The sequence below is a fragment of the Pagrus pagrus genome, assembly GCF_965226575.1.
Source record: "Pagrus pagrus genome assembly, chromosome: 14".
In the NCBI taxonomy this organism is placed as follows: domain Eukaryota; kingdom Metazoa; phylum Chordata; class Actinopteri; order Spariformes; family Sparidae; genus Pagrus; species Pagrus pagrus.
Window position 1 is genome coordinate 3,455,296 of NC_140198.1, and position 18,232 is coordinate 3,473,527.

Genomic DNA, 18,232 nt, shown 5'->3' on the forward strand with positions numbered 1-18,232 from the left:
TGAGATGCATTATTCATCGTTCTCTGATGATGCAAACAATGGGGCACAAGTGAATCCAAAGAACCCATCCATTCTATATTCTGCACAAGAACTGGATTAGCATAATTTAAGCGATTATCCTAAACAGCACATCATCATCACTGCTGATTTGCTCTCTTTTCAAACTTTGCATTTACCAGAGAACTTTCTTAAGACTCATAAATGTCCCTACAATTGAAGAAGACTGAGAAGAAAACAATTTTCTGTTTGCATAAGAATCAATTTGAGTCCTGAGTGACAGGATGACCTCGCGGTTAGAGAACCACCGTCAAACCAACAAAGGTTTATCACCAGAAGTCACCAGGTGTTCGCGACAGCCAGCTTTGTGTTCGCATGTGAGTTATAATTGCTCCGTCAAGAAAATTGGCAACATTGTGTGTTACGTGACCATGGCTTATTCTTTACTTTTTGAGGTACAAGGTTTTCTCCTGGCACTGGTGATATCCTCGTTTCCAACAATGGCTCAGCGCAAGGTCACTGCGTTTATTCAATTTAGACACAGCGACCAGCAGCACTGTGGGTTTCCTGAGCCCTTCCAGCACACGGAGGCAGATGAAACCGAGGCAGAGAAGCCAACTGACATGTCTGTGTGTGTGTGTGTGTGTGTGTGTGTGTGCGTGTGTGTGTGTGTTTGACCACATTTATGTTTAACCGAGATAAAACTCGGCAACTGAGTGCATTCTCTTTCAAACATGTTTCCACATCAGCTAGACATGCTGCATATTAAACAGTTGACCCATTTTCATTTGTTTTACTCAAGACCGGGACTATAAATGATAAAATGGTAAATGGTAAATTCTCTGCAACACAAGCAACATTCACCCATTCATACATACATTCATACCCTCTGGGACGTGGGAAGTCAGTCACAGTGCAGGGTTGCTGAGGGGTCAATGGTGCGCGACATTCATGTTTTTTGTATTCAAAGCAGCCACATCAACTTGAGCATAAAGTGAGCATATTCATCTTCAAACAGCAAATGCCGTCATTTTGTAGTGACAGCAGTCGACGCACAACCCGTCTCCTCTGCAGCAGGTTGAGTTGAACAGCTGAGTATTATCATCCATGACTCTTTGGGAGGCCGTACAATGTGTGTGTTTCATTAGCAGTCTCTATTTGCAGAATGTGTGTACCTTTAATTAATAAATTAAAACGAACCCTGTGGCGGGCTCATTCTGAAAAAGGTTTTGCTTACATCACACACTTCTCATTAAAACACACTGCGCGTATCCACAAACCTTAACAGATGAATTTAATATACTTCCTTCCTATAAACGATGCTGCAGGTCATGGAGGAGTTAGTGTGAATGAAGTAAAAGGTGGTGCAAGATTCTTGTGATACTGAAAATAGATTGCGAGTAATTAAATCAATTGTTATTTCCGATATGGATGAAATATGATTAGTCATGTTTGCGTCTGGGAGCTCTTCTTTGGGAACAGTTGGTTCAGAAATTGCTAACCATTTCAAATTCCTGTTGTGTGGATAAATAATAATCCACTACTGTTAGAGGGTAAACAGACTTGCACGTCTATAGCGCCTTTCCAGTCTACTGACCACTCAAATCGCTTTACAACACTTGTCACATTCACCCATTCACTCACCAATGGCGGAGGCTGCCACGCAAGGTGCCAGCTGCTCATCAGGAGCAATTTGGGGTTCAGTGTCTTGCTCAAGGACACCTCGACATGCAGCTGGGGTGAGCCAGGGATTCGAACCAGCGACTTTCCAATTACTAGATGACCTGCTCTACCTCCTGAGCTACAGCCGCCCTAGGGCTAGGAATCTAACTGCCAACTCTTCCCGTGAAGCTACTCTGCAGCTGCCAGTTACCAGCTGGGGTTTTGTACTGGTCTGAAAGAATGGATGTGAGGTAGTTGTTGCTGAGAAGGATTGATGTTCCCTGGATAAATAAAGAGCAGAAAAAAATGTGTGTGTACCCTTGACATTGCGTGATGTGTGTTGATGTGTGTGCAGGGCTCCTGATGGGTGTAATATATGAGGCGTGTGAACAGGCTATGTGCGCCACCTCTTAGACTGCCAGGCTTGTCAAGACGAATGAGGGATCTGTCTGTGAGAAGCCCCGGTGTCGGCCTCTGCTCTGCTCTCTGCTGCCCCGATCCACCTTCATCTGCTCTGCACTTCAGACAGCAGCAAGAGAGCAGCCAGGAAGACTGGGAACAGGAGCTGGGAGTGCGGAGAGGAGTGAGGAAGGAACTAACAGAGGCGTCATGCTTAATGCACTTGTGTGTGTGTGTGTGTGTGTGTGTGTGTCTGTTTGTACTTGCTACATAGTGAGGACTGGACGTTTTAACCTGCAAAGTGAGGACATTAGTGGGAAGTGAAGACATTTTGGCCGGTCCTCAGTTTGAAGGTGCATTTTGGTCTTTGGTCATCTCTTATTTGTTCTTTTATTGTTGTTTTGAAGCAGAAACCCAAATTATTGCACATGAAAAATGCTATTTCTTGGACCTAAAGATGGATTTGAAGGCTCAAGTTTGTCCTGAGGGTGGCACCAGAGGATGATATCCAAAATATAAAGGGGTTAATCTTTTGTACGGTGGCCATTTTAAGCAATTTCAGTCCTTTTTAAGCTACATCACAGATTAAATAAATAAAATAGATAAACCATTTTATTGGGTGGGGTGTGGAGGATTAATTGAGGATTCTCACAGCCTGAGGGTTGAAGCTGCTCTGTGCTCTGGTTGTATGGCAGCGTTTACATCTGTACCTTTTGCCCGATGGCGACAGGTTGAACAGACTGTGGCTGGGTGGGTGTCAACATGCTTACAGTCAAACAACTTGCAAGAATAAATGTTTCCTAACGTACCAGTAGTCTGCAGAAACATTAACTGCCAGCATTGTGGTGACTGGGCTGTTACAGTTCACATTTTTAATGTTACATGCTGCCTGAGAGGAATTGCATCATTTTTTTTAGAGATTGTCTATGAGCGTTGAACTGACAGGTTTACACCACCGAACCTTGTGCTGCTGGTGGTTGAAAATGACTAAAAGTGAAATGAAAATGTTTTGATTGACGGCGCTTCAACTGAGAGAAAACCTATGTGCAAATTCTCCTTGTGCTGTTTTAAAATTGCGATATGAATGTGTTGAAGGAAGTCTGTATTGAACATTCACAGCTATATTCCACTCCTCATGCAATTTATATGCAATATCACCAAGAGGCATCTTGAGAGATGAAGTTATGATGCTCGCCGTTAGATAAAGAAACAAATATACACAAAGCCAAAAGTATAAACGAGGCTGTTTATTGATATTTTTATACCCGTAACTGTATTTGTATTTTAGATTTGCGCTCTTTATACTGCAATATGCAAGTGTTGCGCAACAATCTCCCTCCAGGATAAATGAAGTTCAATATTATTTTATCTATAATTCATAATGTTTAAAGGCTTCAGAGTGCAGACGGAGCTGGTGTTGGAGCTGCTGCAGGTGCTGATGTGTTCTGTATTCGGGGTCATTTGAGAGAACTGAGGAGCAGCAGGGGGCCATCAGAGCAACACAGTCAGGAGCTGTGTGAGTCCTGCACTCTGTCTGGATGAACACACAACATCAAAAGAAAAGGTGAGGCCCGCCACGATGAACCTGAACACAAACACACGTTAGCCGGCTTACTCTGAGAAGAACCGGGATCATTTCCCGGTGGGGAGGGTCCCATTTCTTCAAAAGGAAGCATTGATTACTCATCCTGAACGTCAAAGCTGCTCCACAAAGCTGTTCTCTATTAAAACACGTTGATAAATATGTTGATTGTTCAACAGACATATTTTAAACTCTGCTAAATGCCTCGTGGTTTGTTTCCGATTAATGATGCAGCATATTGATACGTTTAATGGCTAATTAGTCGGCACATTCACCAGTTCATGGATGCAGAGCGGATCGAGCCAGCTGTGTTCCTAAACAGATAATTCATTGCTATAGACACATTTTTAAATGTGTCTATTTTTAACTCAACATGCTTTTACTGATGTCTTCATATCCAAGCTGCTGACAAAATCTAAAATCCTTAGATTTGAGCACTGCTTTATAAAAAGACGCTCACGAGCTCTCAGAGGAATTTAATTAGTCCACGTTTCAGAACAGAAATACTACAAAGCATCATGTAATATATATCTATGTTTTATATCTCGACACATAACTGGAATACACGAGAAAAATATGTTAAACACTAAAATGAGATGCGGTGGTGTTAATTAAAAAGTTTTCTGACCCTTTTCCCTGTCATAACCTCCGACAGGCGTGAGACTGGAGACAAACATGTGTTTAATCATGCATGTCCGTGTGTGTGTGTGTGTGTCCGCAGCTAATTTACAGCTCAGCCACCAGAATAAAATCTTGGCAGTTAATGTTTCTCCAAGCCAGCGATGTGTTTCTAAAATACGTGTCGTATCAGATGTCAGCTGGTTGGAGGGGATGGTGGTGGTGTTAATAACAAGATGGCTGCCAAGCAAGTGACCACTGCTCGATGAACATTTAACGTGAAACCACTGGATATTTTTGACGAGACATCGGGACCTTTGCTAGCTGCGTGTATGGCGACAAAACCAGGCATTTTAAGAGAAAACATGATCTTTTCCTCATCCTATCAAAATGGTTTTTGTGCCAAAACCGAACCAGACCATAAGCCAAGTGTTTCCACAACATACAATTGACAGAAACTTGAAGTTGCAACATAAAGAAATGCAAAATGTCAACATATCCATGAAGAAATGTTCATTGCAAAGGAATATTGCATAGTATAATGGAGCAACTTAGCCTAGTACCATCCTTAAAAATCTCATCTTCAATTACAACATCTGCCAATTGTTAAAATTAGACACCTAATGTGTTGTGATCCACTAAAGTTAGGCACAGCAGGAGATAAATAAAATTGTGTTAACTTTGCTGCCATCTTGACTATAAGCCTAGCAGTGATCTGCACTCTGAGTTTACTCTTCTGGTTCATTTAGTGTCAATCAATCTCACTGAAAGAGGAAATTATTCATAATTCGGTTTCCCAAGTTCTGAAAAAGTAAATGATCATCAGAGAATCACAGTTAATTTTGTCTGAACTCGTCTTTCTCTCACTCGACTGTTGTGTTAATCTCATCTCATTACAGATCGCATTTATGATTTCATTGCTTCCCCACGCTGGTAAGACTTGAGTAAGTTCTTGCAGTTGTGAGGTTTTCCTGGTGAGCTCACAGCCCCTTCATGTCTGCGCTTAACGGGCGGGTTTGAAATGAAGATTTACCTGAAGTGGACGAGAGGTCCGATGAGGGTCGAAGGAGAACAAAGAGGCTGAAAATGGGGGCGAGTCAAAGACGAAGAACAAAAAGGGACGGTGGGAGGTAAAAGCCTTCGAGGGCTTTGAGGTGATACAACAAACACTGTGATGACCGTATGAGGGGTTCACCTGCTGTGCCATTCAAAGACACCAGATCAATGTTCCCAGTTGAAATGTTTTCATTAAAAGAGTTTCAATGGTTTATTTTATTAAAACCATGAATGCTAGACTGACCCCCATAACCTTAACCAGCCTTACTATTGATTCTTTACCGTAATGCATGATGTTACAGAAATAACCAACTGGAAACCACAAGCGGATACACTGTATATCATATCATCGTTGTCTTAATAAATTAATAGCTTAATGCCACCCTTGACCCTAAAAGGAAGGGTGCTCGACTGAACAAGAACAATAAAAACTGGACAAGTGCAACTCAGAATGATGGAAATCCACCAAAAACTTTATTTAATGGGTTGATGTTTCTGCAACACTGATATTTGTTAAAATTGTGAATGAAAATGTGATGTAGATGCTTTAAAATCTGCCCCCCAAAAGTCTAGTGCAAAGTAGCTAAGGAGGTAATAAATAAAACTCCTGAGAGACGAGGTCGACACATTCAAAACACAGAACAGACTGAGGCCGAAAAGTGAAAGAGACAAAGTGAGGGAGCGAGGGGATGTGACAACCACCCAGAAGACAGAAAGCTCTAATGAGACCTTCCTCAGCGAGGTAGAGGACGTTACCGACGGCTGGCCTGCTCTCCACAGAAGACCAGAGCTCGTTTGAACAACGCAGAAACCACCCAGAGCTCAGTCGAGGTGGATGACACGCCTTTCTTTCTTTCTTCACTTTTTTTTCCCCATTTTCTTTCTTTGTTGTTTCTTGAGCTTCAAGGAGGTTTCATCAGCCCACAGGACATTACAGTCTTTCAGTGCACAGAGGAGTGTGCGCCCACGAAATTCAGTATGAAGCACGGAAATCATCAAACACCTCAATAGCTCAGTCAGAATGGCTCCAGGTACAGATTGTCAGTTATTCAGTGGGTTCTTTGCTTCCTGCTCAACGGACTGTGTGTTCATGGCCACTGATATGTGTTTCTGAATGGCTACAACAAAAGCCCGCTCCAGCCAGTGTGGCTTCCTGTTTTAATGGACGATACTCTTTCTCAAACAGAGAATGAGGGTGTGGTAATTAGCATGGACATCGACAGCATTGATATTAGCAGCGAGAGTGATAGCTGTCACTTAATAATGAGGTCTTCTTGGGTGTTGAGGAGCTGCAGAGTTTATTCGTGGGCAAAATGTAACCTGCACTGTACGTTTCCTCTGATCTTTTCTTTAACGAAGCACTCTTATGACCCATTTAAGTCAAGCTTGGAGGATGACCTATGACTATACTTACAAAGACTGTAAGAGTAGCTTAGCTCCTCATTTTTCCACTTCAGCAACAACCTATTTTTTGTTTAAGTCAGGAAATGACTCTTAAAGATATTAAATATCATAAAAATGCCAAAATACACTGGGGTGGGGCTTTAAAAACACAGAGTTAACTCTGTGCACAATGTATATTAAACTGTGGGTAATCATAGTAACAGTACTGATGCACCGTCGGCGTGAGCACACCTTTCTCAGATTACCCCCATCCTCTCCCTACCCACTTCCACTCTGATAGCGTTGATCCTCGCGGCTAGTCCACCACATTAAGTGCCATCCCAAAAATACCAGCCAACACCCGATAGCGTGTAGATGAGAACATACCTTGAGGGTCCATGCTTTTCTTTCTCCACAATATAAACTACAAATGGCCTTGAAAAACCAGGTATGGGTAAAAGTTACAATGATGTTTACAAAAAAGAAATGCCGCTTCTGAAAGATGATGATGACAAAACCGTAGTTAGGAAACAATACGACAGTTGAGAGAGAAGTTTGTCCCAAAGCTTGATAAAAGGTGCTTCATTTAGCTGCAAGTGTGATGACAGAGAAACACTCTGTGACTAAATGGGAGTGGTCGGGGTCTGGTTTGCAAAAGGTATAAAAAGCATACCCGCTGCTGCACTTTTCATATTGCGGGTTGTACTGAAGGATGTAGCCTCTTAAGGAAACTAGAAGGGCTTGAAATGTTTTTGTGTATCTCACTCGGTATTTAATGTAGCAGCCTGGTGCGTGTTGACATGAACATATATACATTCATAAAGCAGCACAGAAAGTAATTTGAACAGCAATCTGTATCTGAGCGATCTGTATTACAAGCTAATTGAAGATGTGTTATCTTTGTAGTGCTTTTCTTATCAGACTGTCTTCTTTCAATTTGATGTTTAATTAACTCTAGAAAGAGACGTGTCTTCGTAGATAAATGGACTTTCTCTCTATAACAAGTTATTTTAAGGAGCAAACAGACCCAGTCGTGCCCCTCTCAAGTCTGCAGCGGTGGTTGTCTCCGTGTTTTCTACTGTGAATTTTTCCCTGTATTATATTAGTTTAAAACGAATGCTCCATAAAAGGCGCACTTTGCTGCCCTTCAATTCTGAGGGAATGACACCAAGCCCCGACGCCTTCTGTTGATGTTTTAGAGTCGATGAAACGGTTTCCATGAACTTGGCTGCGCTATTGTGGATGTTTATGTGCTTTTCCTGCCGAAGCCCAACTGAGGAATGAGTCATGAGACATCAGAGGTGAGCAGGCAAATCATGGACCTTGACAATACCTCTTTGTACAGGCTGTCTTTGATGTCTTTCACTGTCTGCTGCTTTGAGAGTCCTGTGCTGCCTGGAAACCTAACTGTGTTTGTGCCATTATTTTGTTCTCTGGGTCAAAGACCAAATAATGGAGCCATGTAGCCACCTGCTGCTCCCCATCATTTTTCCGCCATTGTCATAACTTAGGTTTGACAGGAACAGCAGGACAGTCAGAGGACAGACATGAGAGTGGTGCAGGAGCCATTTATCTTAAATGCTTTTTTGGGGTTGAGAGGTAGATGTGTGACGGACAGACATACCACACATCAACATGACACAGAGGAACTAAATCATAGTTGTACTATTATTGCACAGCGCTTACGCCAGCAACTACTTCAAAGTTACTTGGAGCAATGAATGGGTTGTGTTATATATAATAATACACATTGAAAACCGTGCATTTAAGCGTAGTAACCATTGTCTCCTGGTACTCGCACCTTGTATTGGCAACTGTTGATTATCTGGTGACAAAAGCAATGAGATATGTCCTTGAGTTGTTAACAGATCAATTGAATTACTTTTAGAAGACTGCCCAGGTTATTCAGTATGTCCCACCATTAAAAGCAAATTTTGGAGAGCAAATTTTTCTCAATGTTGTGAGGCATATAATCATGTAAATCCAGTCCCAAAACAACTGCAAAGAGACACGAAGAGGAACATGTTCTGCATTTTGTGTTCTTCTTTTAATAGAAAATCTTATTTGAATTGCCCGTGGGCTGCCCTTGTCATAGTGAAATGTGAATTAGAGCTAAAAAACAAAAACATGCCATTCAAAGTTTCTATTTTTTCAACAGACCTTTGCCTGTCAGAGTAGCTAAGTACCCCAGAAAGGGGAAACATCTCTAGATTAATATTGTTATGGTCCTATCGTTTCTCTCTCCTGTGTTCTTGTGTTCCTGTGCTCCATCCTAAGCCTGCGTTTCCCTCCACACCTGCAGTGCTTCAGCTTCATCAGCCCTGCCCTGTTTTCAGCATTCCTCTCAGCTTCATTCCTGCTCTTTTGTTTCTCACCATCATTCTGCTCACCTGTGCTTCTCTGCCTCTCTTCACCTGCACCTCATCCCCTCGTTAGTATAGTTTGTATTTAAGTCCAGTCAGTTCAGTCTTTGTCGAGTCGTCTGTTGTGTTTGCCTGTTCCTACTGTCTTGTTGTCCACCTTCTTGCTCTCGACATGACAAATGTGAGCCGTGGTACATTAGTGGTTCCACATTTTTCACATTATAACAAGGCATTTGCATACTAGCAACTATGACTGCTGCTTGGGAAAGGAAGGACACTTGTCTACTCGCATACTGAGATAAATGGGGTCCTGGCATTCATGAGGACGCCACTTGACACACCACCCATCCAAACAACCCATCAACGCCAAAGGACACCCCCAGAGGTCTTACAGTGTGACCACGCCTTGAGAGGTCAGAGCTGTTTAGGCTGCACGAGAGGAATCTGCACAATATTTATCAGGTGGTTTTAATGTTGTGGCTGATCGGTGTTGACTGTAACTGGACCCCTGTGTGAGGCCCCAACGTCCTGAAAGGAAACCACTGTTTCACTGTGCTCTTCATTGTATTATCACCATACTTTCTATATTGTCGGATGACTCTCACTACATGTGACTTTTAGATTTCTTGGGCCTTAGACAGAAACAGAAGAACGAGTTAGGGAACAACAATTAACAATGCACAGATGGCCCAGAAATTGTCAGAGAGTCTCTTTGTATATGGACAATAGAGCTGTTGCTCATTATTTATTGCTTACCTTGAGTAATTTTAAAAATCCAAATACCTGTACACATCCTAAGTGGTTGTTTTTGCAGCAGGTTAATTTGTCTGTGACTGTTTATGTTGTTTGCGTTGTATCTTTGTTGTAACATTGATTTAATGTTACCTCCCTGGCCAGGTCTCTCTCGAAAAAGAGATGTTTATCTCAATTAAACTTTTACCTGCTTAGATAAAGGCAAATAAAAGCAGCAAAGACATCCAGGAGAAGCACAGCCAGCAGTGATTGTGAGTCAATACCGCTCTTATCAGGAGATTAATTATAAACAAAGGTGCTCTCTTTAGCTTCAGACAGAACTAATTTTTATAACCTAATTACAGAGTGTAATAAATTTGATCATAATAACATTTATATCAGCATCCTCATTGCCTGCGAGCTAAAATCCTGTTTGCAGCCGGGGTTCAAAAACAATAAACTGTAATCTGAGAACGCAGAGCTGATGTGTGCTCAGCAAGCGGACGTTCCCGAAAGGAGATATCTTATTTTCTCATTGCTCAATTAAAGAATTAACACAACACAGTATTAACTTTTTAATCACTCCATACTGCAACATGCTTCCTGAAAGAGGGAATTGAAATGACAGCGACTGACTCTCGTTGTTCTTAATCCAATAGGGTGAAATATTAACTTGATCCCTAAATAAATCAGCTTTACTGCAGTTTACTTTCTACCACATACGAAGCTGTATATCCGGGAAAGCGTTATCTGCATTTTTAATTTGTTAAAAGCCAAATAAATGTGCAGTCTGTCAAAAGCCCGACTCCGCAGGCATTTTGTCTTCATGTTTATTAATACAGCTGTTGTGACAAGCCTTGCATGTAATTTCTGCCGCAGTATGTTCCCACTCTTCATCGTCAAATGCAATTAGCCGCGACCTACTTCATAAGAGGGAGAAATACTGTTCTTTAATTGCCTCGCATCCTGGAGAGCAGCAAATGGGGTATGTTTTATATGATACTGCCAGTCAAGCTGCAGGAACATAACTGGGAAAATGTTAATGACGCACATTCAGGAACACTTATCAGGAGGTTAATGAATAATTACAAACTTTTGTCGGGAAAAATATGAGAAAAGATTCCATTTCAGTCAAATTATGGGTAATCACGAGAAAATTTATGGGATGAACAGTAAGTGAGCGGATTTATGGTAAATGGAAATGGAAACACAGTCAGTCCTGTGGCAAGCCAGCAGGTTATGAATGTAAAGATAAACCTGTCCTGTAAGTATCTTTAATACACCGTTTTAACTGGTCTGAATTTGTATGGTTAAAATGTCCCTGAACACACAGAAAAAATAATAATAATACACATAACGCACATAATCATTGTCACATCATGCACCATAACACTGCTTTCTATTTTGCTGAAGGTTGAGGTTAAACATCGGAGTGGCACTTGAAGATTAAGGGCACATTATTGATTTTTATCTTCGTCTTAAGAGATGTGACATTCAAAAGAGAGCCCAGTCTTTGTCTGTTGAAGGTGAAATGCATTAAGTATTCAACTAAAGGTTTTTTTAAGGAAAAAACCTTGCAATCTGCTGCACATTACATGAAACAAAAGAGGAGTAAGAGGTCCCAGTTGTCAGAATAAAATGCTGGCAGTTAAAATCTCGTCAAACCACTGATACATTAAATTTGTATCTTTCATCACATAAAAAAACAACATAAAGAAATGTAAAGTTTCAACATATCTCTGGTTTGCAGAAATATACTTTTTAAACATTTGTTATGTCAGAGGTCCAGCAGTGTAGATGTTTAGTGGATATAATGTTGACGTCTGCTATCTTGCTAGTTTAGCATGTAAGCATGCTAACAGCTAGTCCCAGATAGCCAGACCCATCACCACAGCGCTGAAGACATGGTCTGGCTGCAACAATCGTCACTCTGGTATAAAGGAAAAAACATTCTCGCAAACAACAGCTTGTTTGCATTTCTTTAAACCAATCACAATCGTCCCTGGTGGCACTAAATCCAAGATGGAACAACACATGCAAGTTTTTTTGCACATCGGGGGTTGGTCCTGGCATTAAAATGGCTAATTAAAAACTCCTTCAAAAGAAACATTAAGAGCTGCTAGTTTGTTTAGGACAAGGTTAGTGTCGGGGTAACTTGCCATTTTCAGTGTGTAGGCTGCTAGCTCAGAGGTTGTTGTTGTTGTTGTTGTTGTTGTTGTTGGACCAAGTAGCGTTGCAATAGGCGTCCAATGACGCTAATACCAACAGTCTATATCTTGCAAGAGAGACAACGGCTCGTGAGCACAACATTACCACAAAATATTAACACAAAGCAAAGTTTTCACACATATGTGATCATGTTACAAACTATTGTACAAACTGAAACGTCGACCTGTTGGTGGTACTCATCACAGTTCAGGGAACACATGGCCCGATTCATCCTTGGGGAGTATGGAGGTTTTAAATTTAATGAAAATCATCCAATCATAAAGAAATGTAAAGGTTCAACATATCGACAACCTCGATTGGCAGTGACTGCCAAAAACAACATATATTCTCAAAACAAAATGACCATACGGGACCTTCATCGTACGCTCACAGTTTGGTTAGGTTTAGGAAAACATCTTGGTTTGGGTTAAATTAACTATGTTACTTATGTACACTCAGTTAAGAACATCTCACCCGTCCATCCCCACCTCCTCCTTATGTGGACTTTTTCTTTCTTTATACTACAAACGTTGATATGGGTCAAAATAAGCTGCTTTCACAGTTGACCCATTTTTCTGAAGACGACGGACTGGCTGCTAAATGGCTCTTAAAATATCTGATGACACGTGGCTGCGTGTCAGATCAGTTCGGCCTAAAGATTGCAACACACTCAGAATTGCCCTGATGCCTTCTCCCCAGCCATGACCTACAGTTCCTTCTGCACAATCTTGAAGTCTTCCCGGACCTGATTGGATATATAATCCTTTCTCCCAGTTGCATAGAAAGGTGTCCAGGAGGCATGCTGATCAGATGCGAAGTCCCTCAAAAAGTGACACCGAACACCTTGAGAAGGAAACGTGCTTCAGCCGTGTGCATGTCAAGTATGTCTTTTTATTTATTTATTTTTTAGCAACTCACACCTCAATTCATTTTTCTGTGGTCAGGTCCATCTCGGGTAAGGTCCTGTGGGGTCATGTTCTGCGCTGTCTCTTTTCCACTTTCTCTCACCCTTCTCTGTTGTGACTTCCTGTCAGTATTCTCAAACGGAAACCTTGTTTGAATCTAAAGAAGGCGTCGGTGTCACAACCCCTCTGGACTGACCACACACACACACACACACCACCACTGTAAGCACAATCATGTTCCACACCTGTCAGTCAAACCACTCTTGCCATGCTCTCTGTCAGACTCTCTGGTTCACTCTGTTCATTAGCATCACTCCCTCTATCCTTCCCTCCGGAGGGGAAAAGGGAGGACAGAGATGAAGTTGTCAGTGGGGAAACTCTTCATTAGCTCCTTTCCTCCAACTTCAACCCTGTCACCTAGAAATGATGTGTGTACATTACTAAATTGGTTAGGGAAAGCTCTTTATTATGATTAAATGAGTAAAACTATATGTATTTTTAAAGTTGCTGCTGACTTTTTCAATATTAAAACAGAGCAGAGTCTCTCTCGCCCTCGAGCCAAGTGCTGCCCAAACAGATCTGAAGTCACTGGGAGTGGATAGCGTGTTGCAAGATTGCCTATTTCCGTGGATGGTGCATCTTTGGTGACATGGCTGCCAAATCTCCTCCATCCAGGCTCATTCTCTTCATCTGTTTTACTCCTGCTGACCTACAGTAAGATGCACATTCAAATGTAATTTAGGTATAATTACCTGCATACACACACAAACACACACATAGAAAAACACAGCTATATGGGCTTTCAGGAGAAACCACCTGGCCACTGATGCAATCTTCAGCTCTGTGACTGTGAATTGCAGCTTCCTGTTACAACTTGATCTACTGAAGTATTGCTGTCACAGAGATGTTGAAAAAACAATTTATCGTCGGCAGTGTTGGCTAGCATTACTTTTTAAAGTAACTTGTTACATTACACTGTTACCTATTGAGAAAAGTAACTCGTTCGAGTACTTTTGCGTTACCAAAAATGAAAACCCTTTTCAGAGCCCATGTTGCTGCTGACTGTACACTGTTGCTTGTCGGAGGATGCACGTCTTATGCTTTGACTCTACCGACATTCAATAGAATATTCTACGACCCATAATCTGTAACTCTGCAGGCTAATAATAAAAACAGGAATGACAAAGCAATATCTCCTTCACCTTACTGTTCTCACCTAAATTGAATGAAACGGTGAGCTAAACTCATTTCTCCAAGATCTTCTCTGATGAACAGACCGAGTCTTGTACTTGGCAGGATTATTATTCAGAGAAAAAAGGTTTAGCTTACTGTTTCACACCATTTAGATCAGAACAGTATAGTAAAGTGGCAGCAGTGATTGTCACAGCGGTCGGTATGGAAGCTGCTTCTGTTGGACTAAGCTCTCGTGGAAGCTTATACGTTTGAGGATCTGAAGTAGCTACCTGTTTTTTTTTTCCACAGTGACAAACTTCTCCAGAAAAAGAACAACTCTTTAAAAGCCAAAAGTGCCAAACATTATCTGCAGTGTCTTGAATGTGACGATTTGCAACTCTTTTCTGTCACAGTTAATTAAACTTTCTTTGTTTTTGACTGCGAGCAATTTCATGTCACCTTGAGCATAGAAACGATGTCCTTGTGACATGATTTGCATTTGCACAAACATCTGAGCGATATTGTCTGCTTGACATATTGTTTTCTGAAATGTTCATTGGCCTTCGCTTGAGACCTGAATAAAGAAAATTCCAGTAGTCTGACAGACAGAAGATGAATGTACGGATTTCATGTTACAAATTACATGGAGGTAGAAAATGACATGCTGGCTGCGTCTATACGTCCCTGCACAGTCCTTTCCACACCCACACAACAACATATAGGACAAAAGAAAACTGGTGAAGGCATCTGCACAAATTATATCTAATGGCTGACAAGCACTCACACAGACACACTTCTGTGTGCACATACGAACCTCAGATAATTAACCATAATTGCCTTTCTCTTTTCTCTCCACCTCTCGCTCTCTCTCTCTCTCTTCTGCTCACTAATTGCTCTCAGTAAGAGCAAGTCATGATGAGGAAAGTACAACCTGCATTTTCCACTTCGTCAGTTTAACTCAGACTCTGGCTCGCTACATCAGTCGTCACTTTGGAAATCTGCAGAGAGGAAATGTTCGGAAAGTGTCTCTCCTTTCATTCCCAGGCCACGCAGTGCGTTTTTGTACAGCCTATACAAAAAAATGGAAAATCTTAATTTCACATGTGAACTGAATATATTCATATGTGAACAAATATGTTCACGCTAACATTTGAACATTCATTTATTCATTTGTTTTCCGTAACCTTTGCAGAATCTGATCTCGGCTGACATTGGGCGATTGGCGGGGTACGCCCTGGACAGGTCGCCAGTTCATCATAGGACTGACATATATAGTGACAAACATCCATTCACACTCACATTCACAGGCAATTTAGAGTGACCGATTAACCTCACTTTTTCTAGGATTTTAGTGCTTCTTCTATTATTTTAAAAACATTTTTGTGAATAAATCTGTGTTTTTTTCAAAAGCTTCTAGGTCATGTCCAGGTCTTGGATTTAAGTGTTTTGTTTTGTTTTATTTTTAAAAATTTTTTTTGATGAAACGTCATCATATCTTAATATTTTTTAATGAAAAATCTTTTTTTTTTATCAATAGCTTCAAGGTCATGTGACACATCAGCATTTCTTTTTCAAGAAAGTCCACCCACGTAATATAATATTGTATTTTTTTATTTATTTTTTTTCTATTTCTATGCAGTGAAGTCAATGCTTTGTAAGTGCAAGTTGAGAAAAGCTGTATTAGACCATTGGGAAATGAAGATTTATTTGACGGGGATAGTTGCATTAAGAATTTTTTAATGCATTACACATAAATCTAATAATAAAATACATATTATGAAAACACTGCAGCTGTCAAACATGGCAGCTCTTTAAAATACAGGCATCCTCGGCACATGTCCAGAGGGGAATCAACTGCCTACATTAAGTCATTTTTAACATGTGTTTTTTTTTTTTTATATTTAAAAAATATCAAAATCTAAAACAAATATTTGTAAAATTAAAAAAAATGATTTATTACTTTAAAGCATGCACAGTATCAGTGCCGATGTGCAGGGGAAAAGGATTTCAGTGGTTTCACCTCATCAAAATTCAGGAGGAAGCATCTGTACGTTTGACGTTTTCCACTGAAATATTTAAATCTGAATGAGTAAATACACATTAAAAATTCAAAGTAACCTGACAGGAAACAGCTCAAAGTAGAAGTTTTACTCAGGTTTTACTCAAACGAGATCAACATGGTTAGATTTAACCTTTGCAACGTAATGCTGTAGAGGTAAACTCATTGAATATGAATTATTTACAAATGCATCATAACCAATAAGCTACAGATAGATCTTTACAGCCTTCTCCCCCATGAAGCAGAATGGGACACAACTACACTGATGCTCAGATGTCGCCTGGGATTGTCATACGAGCACAGAGGGAGGGGTAACAAGCAGGCACCATAACTGCTTATAAAGACCAGGGTTATCTATTTGTTGAATGACAATGACACCTTATCACTGATTGTAAACAGAAATGTGAAAACAAGGCATTATGGTTGTATGAACATTAGCTCCACAGCTAGTTATTTGCTGACCAACATCTGCTGGTGCAATGACTGCTGCCTCGGACTGCCCTGAAAACAAAAACGGTTCGTCTCAAGAGATTGGGGAAATAAACTGACAGGCTGCAGGAAAACAGTTACGACTGGGGGCGAAAAGGATTATAATGAATGACTCATACTGGAAAATAAATCAAGTCGAGAGGGACTAAAACTGCAGGACTCAAAGTTTTGAGCACCTTCATGTCCAGAACTGAGCAGTGTGAGAATATCGAGTAAATAATGTTTGGAAAAGGAGCAGGTCGAGCTGCACCTTTCACTGGGAGGTGGATTAGAGCCAAATGAATCAATCAGAAGTTAATACCTTCCTGGCCAGTCTTAACCTGCCTCTTATACACTCTCTCTCACGCACACACACACACACACACACACACACACACACACACACACACACACACACACACACACTGTTGCCTACACTACTGCCAGATAACCCTAGAGTGGAGATTGATTCATGAGGCGAGTGTCAAGTTCAAGCCAAGGACACCTGAGCACCTGCTTACAGCCAGTGCAGCTACAGCTTAACAGCACACACACACTCACACACACCTGCACAGATATATACCAAGAGGCACTTGCAGGTAGGGAAGCAAACACACACACACACACACATGCAAATATGAACGTATAATGAGAAGTAATTTACAGATCATGACAGAGCAGTTTTGACGAAAGTGCATCTCCCACAGCTTTAAGCCCTGATCAGCATAGTTTATACACAATCTGTAAAGCACCAAACAAAAGACAGACAAAGTTAGCAACTAGCTGGTGAACATAGTAGAGCTGAAAGATGAATACTGGGTATTACGTCTGCAAAGAAGGGGGTCAGGTGAAGTAGTATGAAGAGTGACATTATCTGCATAAGTAGGAGGTCAGGGTGGACAAGCAGAGGACTTTCCCCCAGGAGACTGTTGTTTGTGGCCAGTGTGCAACGAAGTGAAGTAACATCACGTACATAACATAAGTTAAGTAGGAACATTAGTAATGGAAGTTACAGGAGTAATGGAGTGATTGGTACCCCAACTATGTTTATTTCTAACCCTAACCAAGTAACCGTTGTATGGCCATGTATTGTTGTAAATGGTGATATATGTTGTTTTGGGAGATACTGAACATCCACCTATACAGTCTTTTTGCGAGTCGCAGCCAGATATATAGTTTTTTGTACATTTTTGCCAAAAATAAACCATGTATTTGAGAGATAAGTCAAAGTCTTGCATGTACAACAGAACAGAAAAAGTCTAGATTGAAGTTCAGACGAAATGTGATAAAGGTATTTTTTGGACGGTAACACAGAGGTTAAAAAAATATATATCATTCTGTCAAATAGAAGCTTTCTAATCTTTTGCTAGAAGAGTGCCATAAAATACAGACATACTACAGTGCAGAATACTCTCCCTCCTCCGTCTCCCTCTCAGTCTCCCCTCATGTGTGACTCACTGGCAGGAGAGCAGAGGTCAAAACTCAGCACTGAATCAAATTCCCGACTCCTCGCTGGAAAACTGAAAATGTCCAGTGGCTTCACAGCGAGCGGATGATGCCTATATAGCAGCTTAGCACTGTCATCCGGATTAGTGTGTCATCAAGCAGCATTAAGGTCGTTGATCGT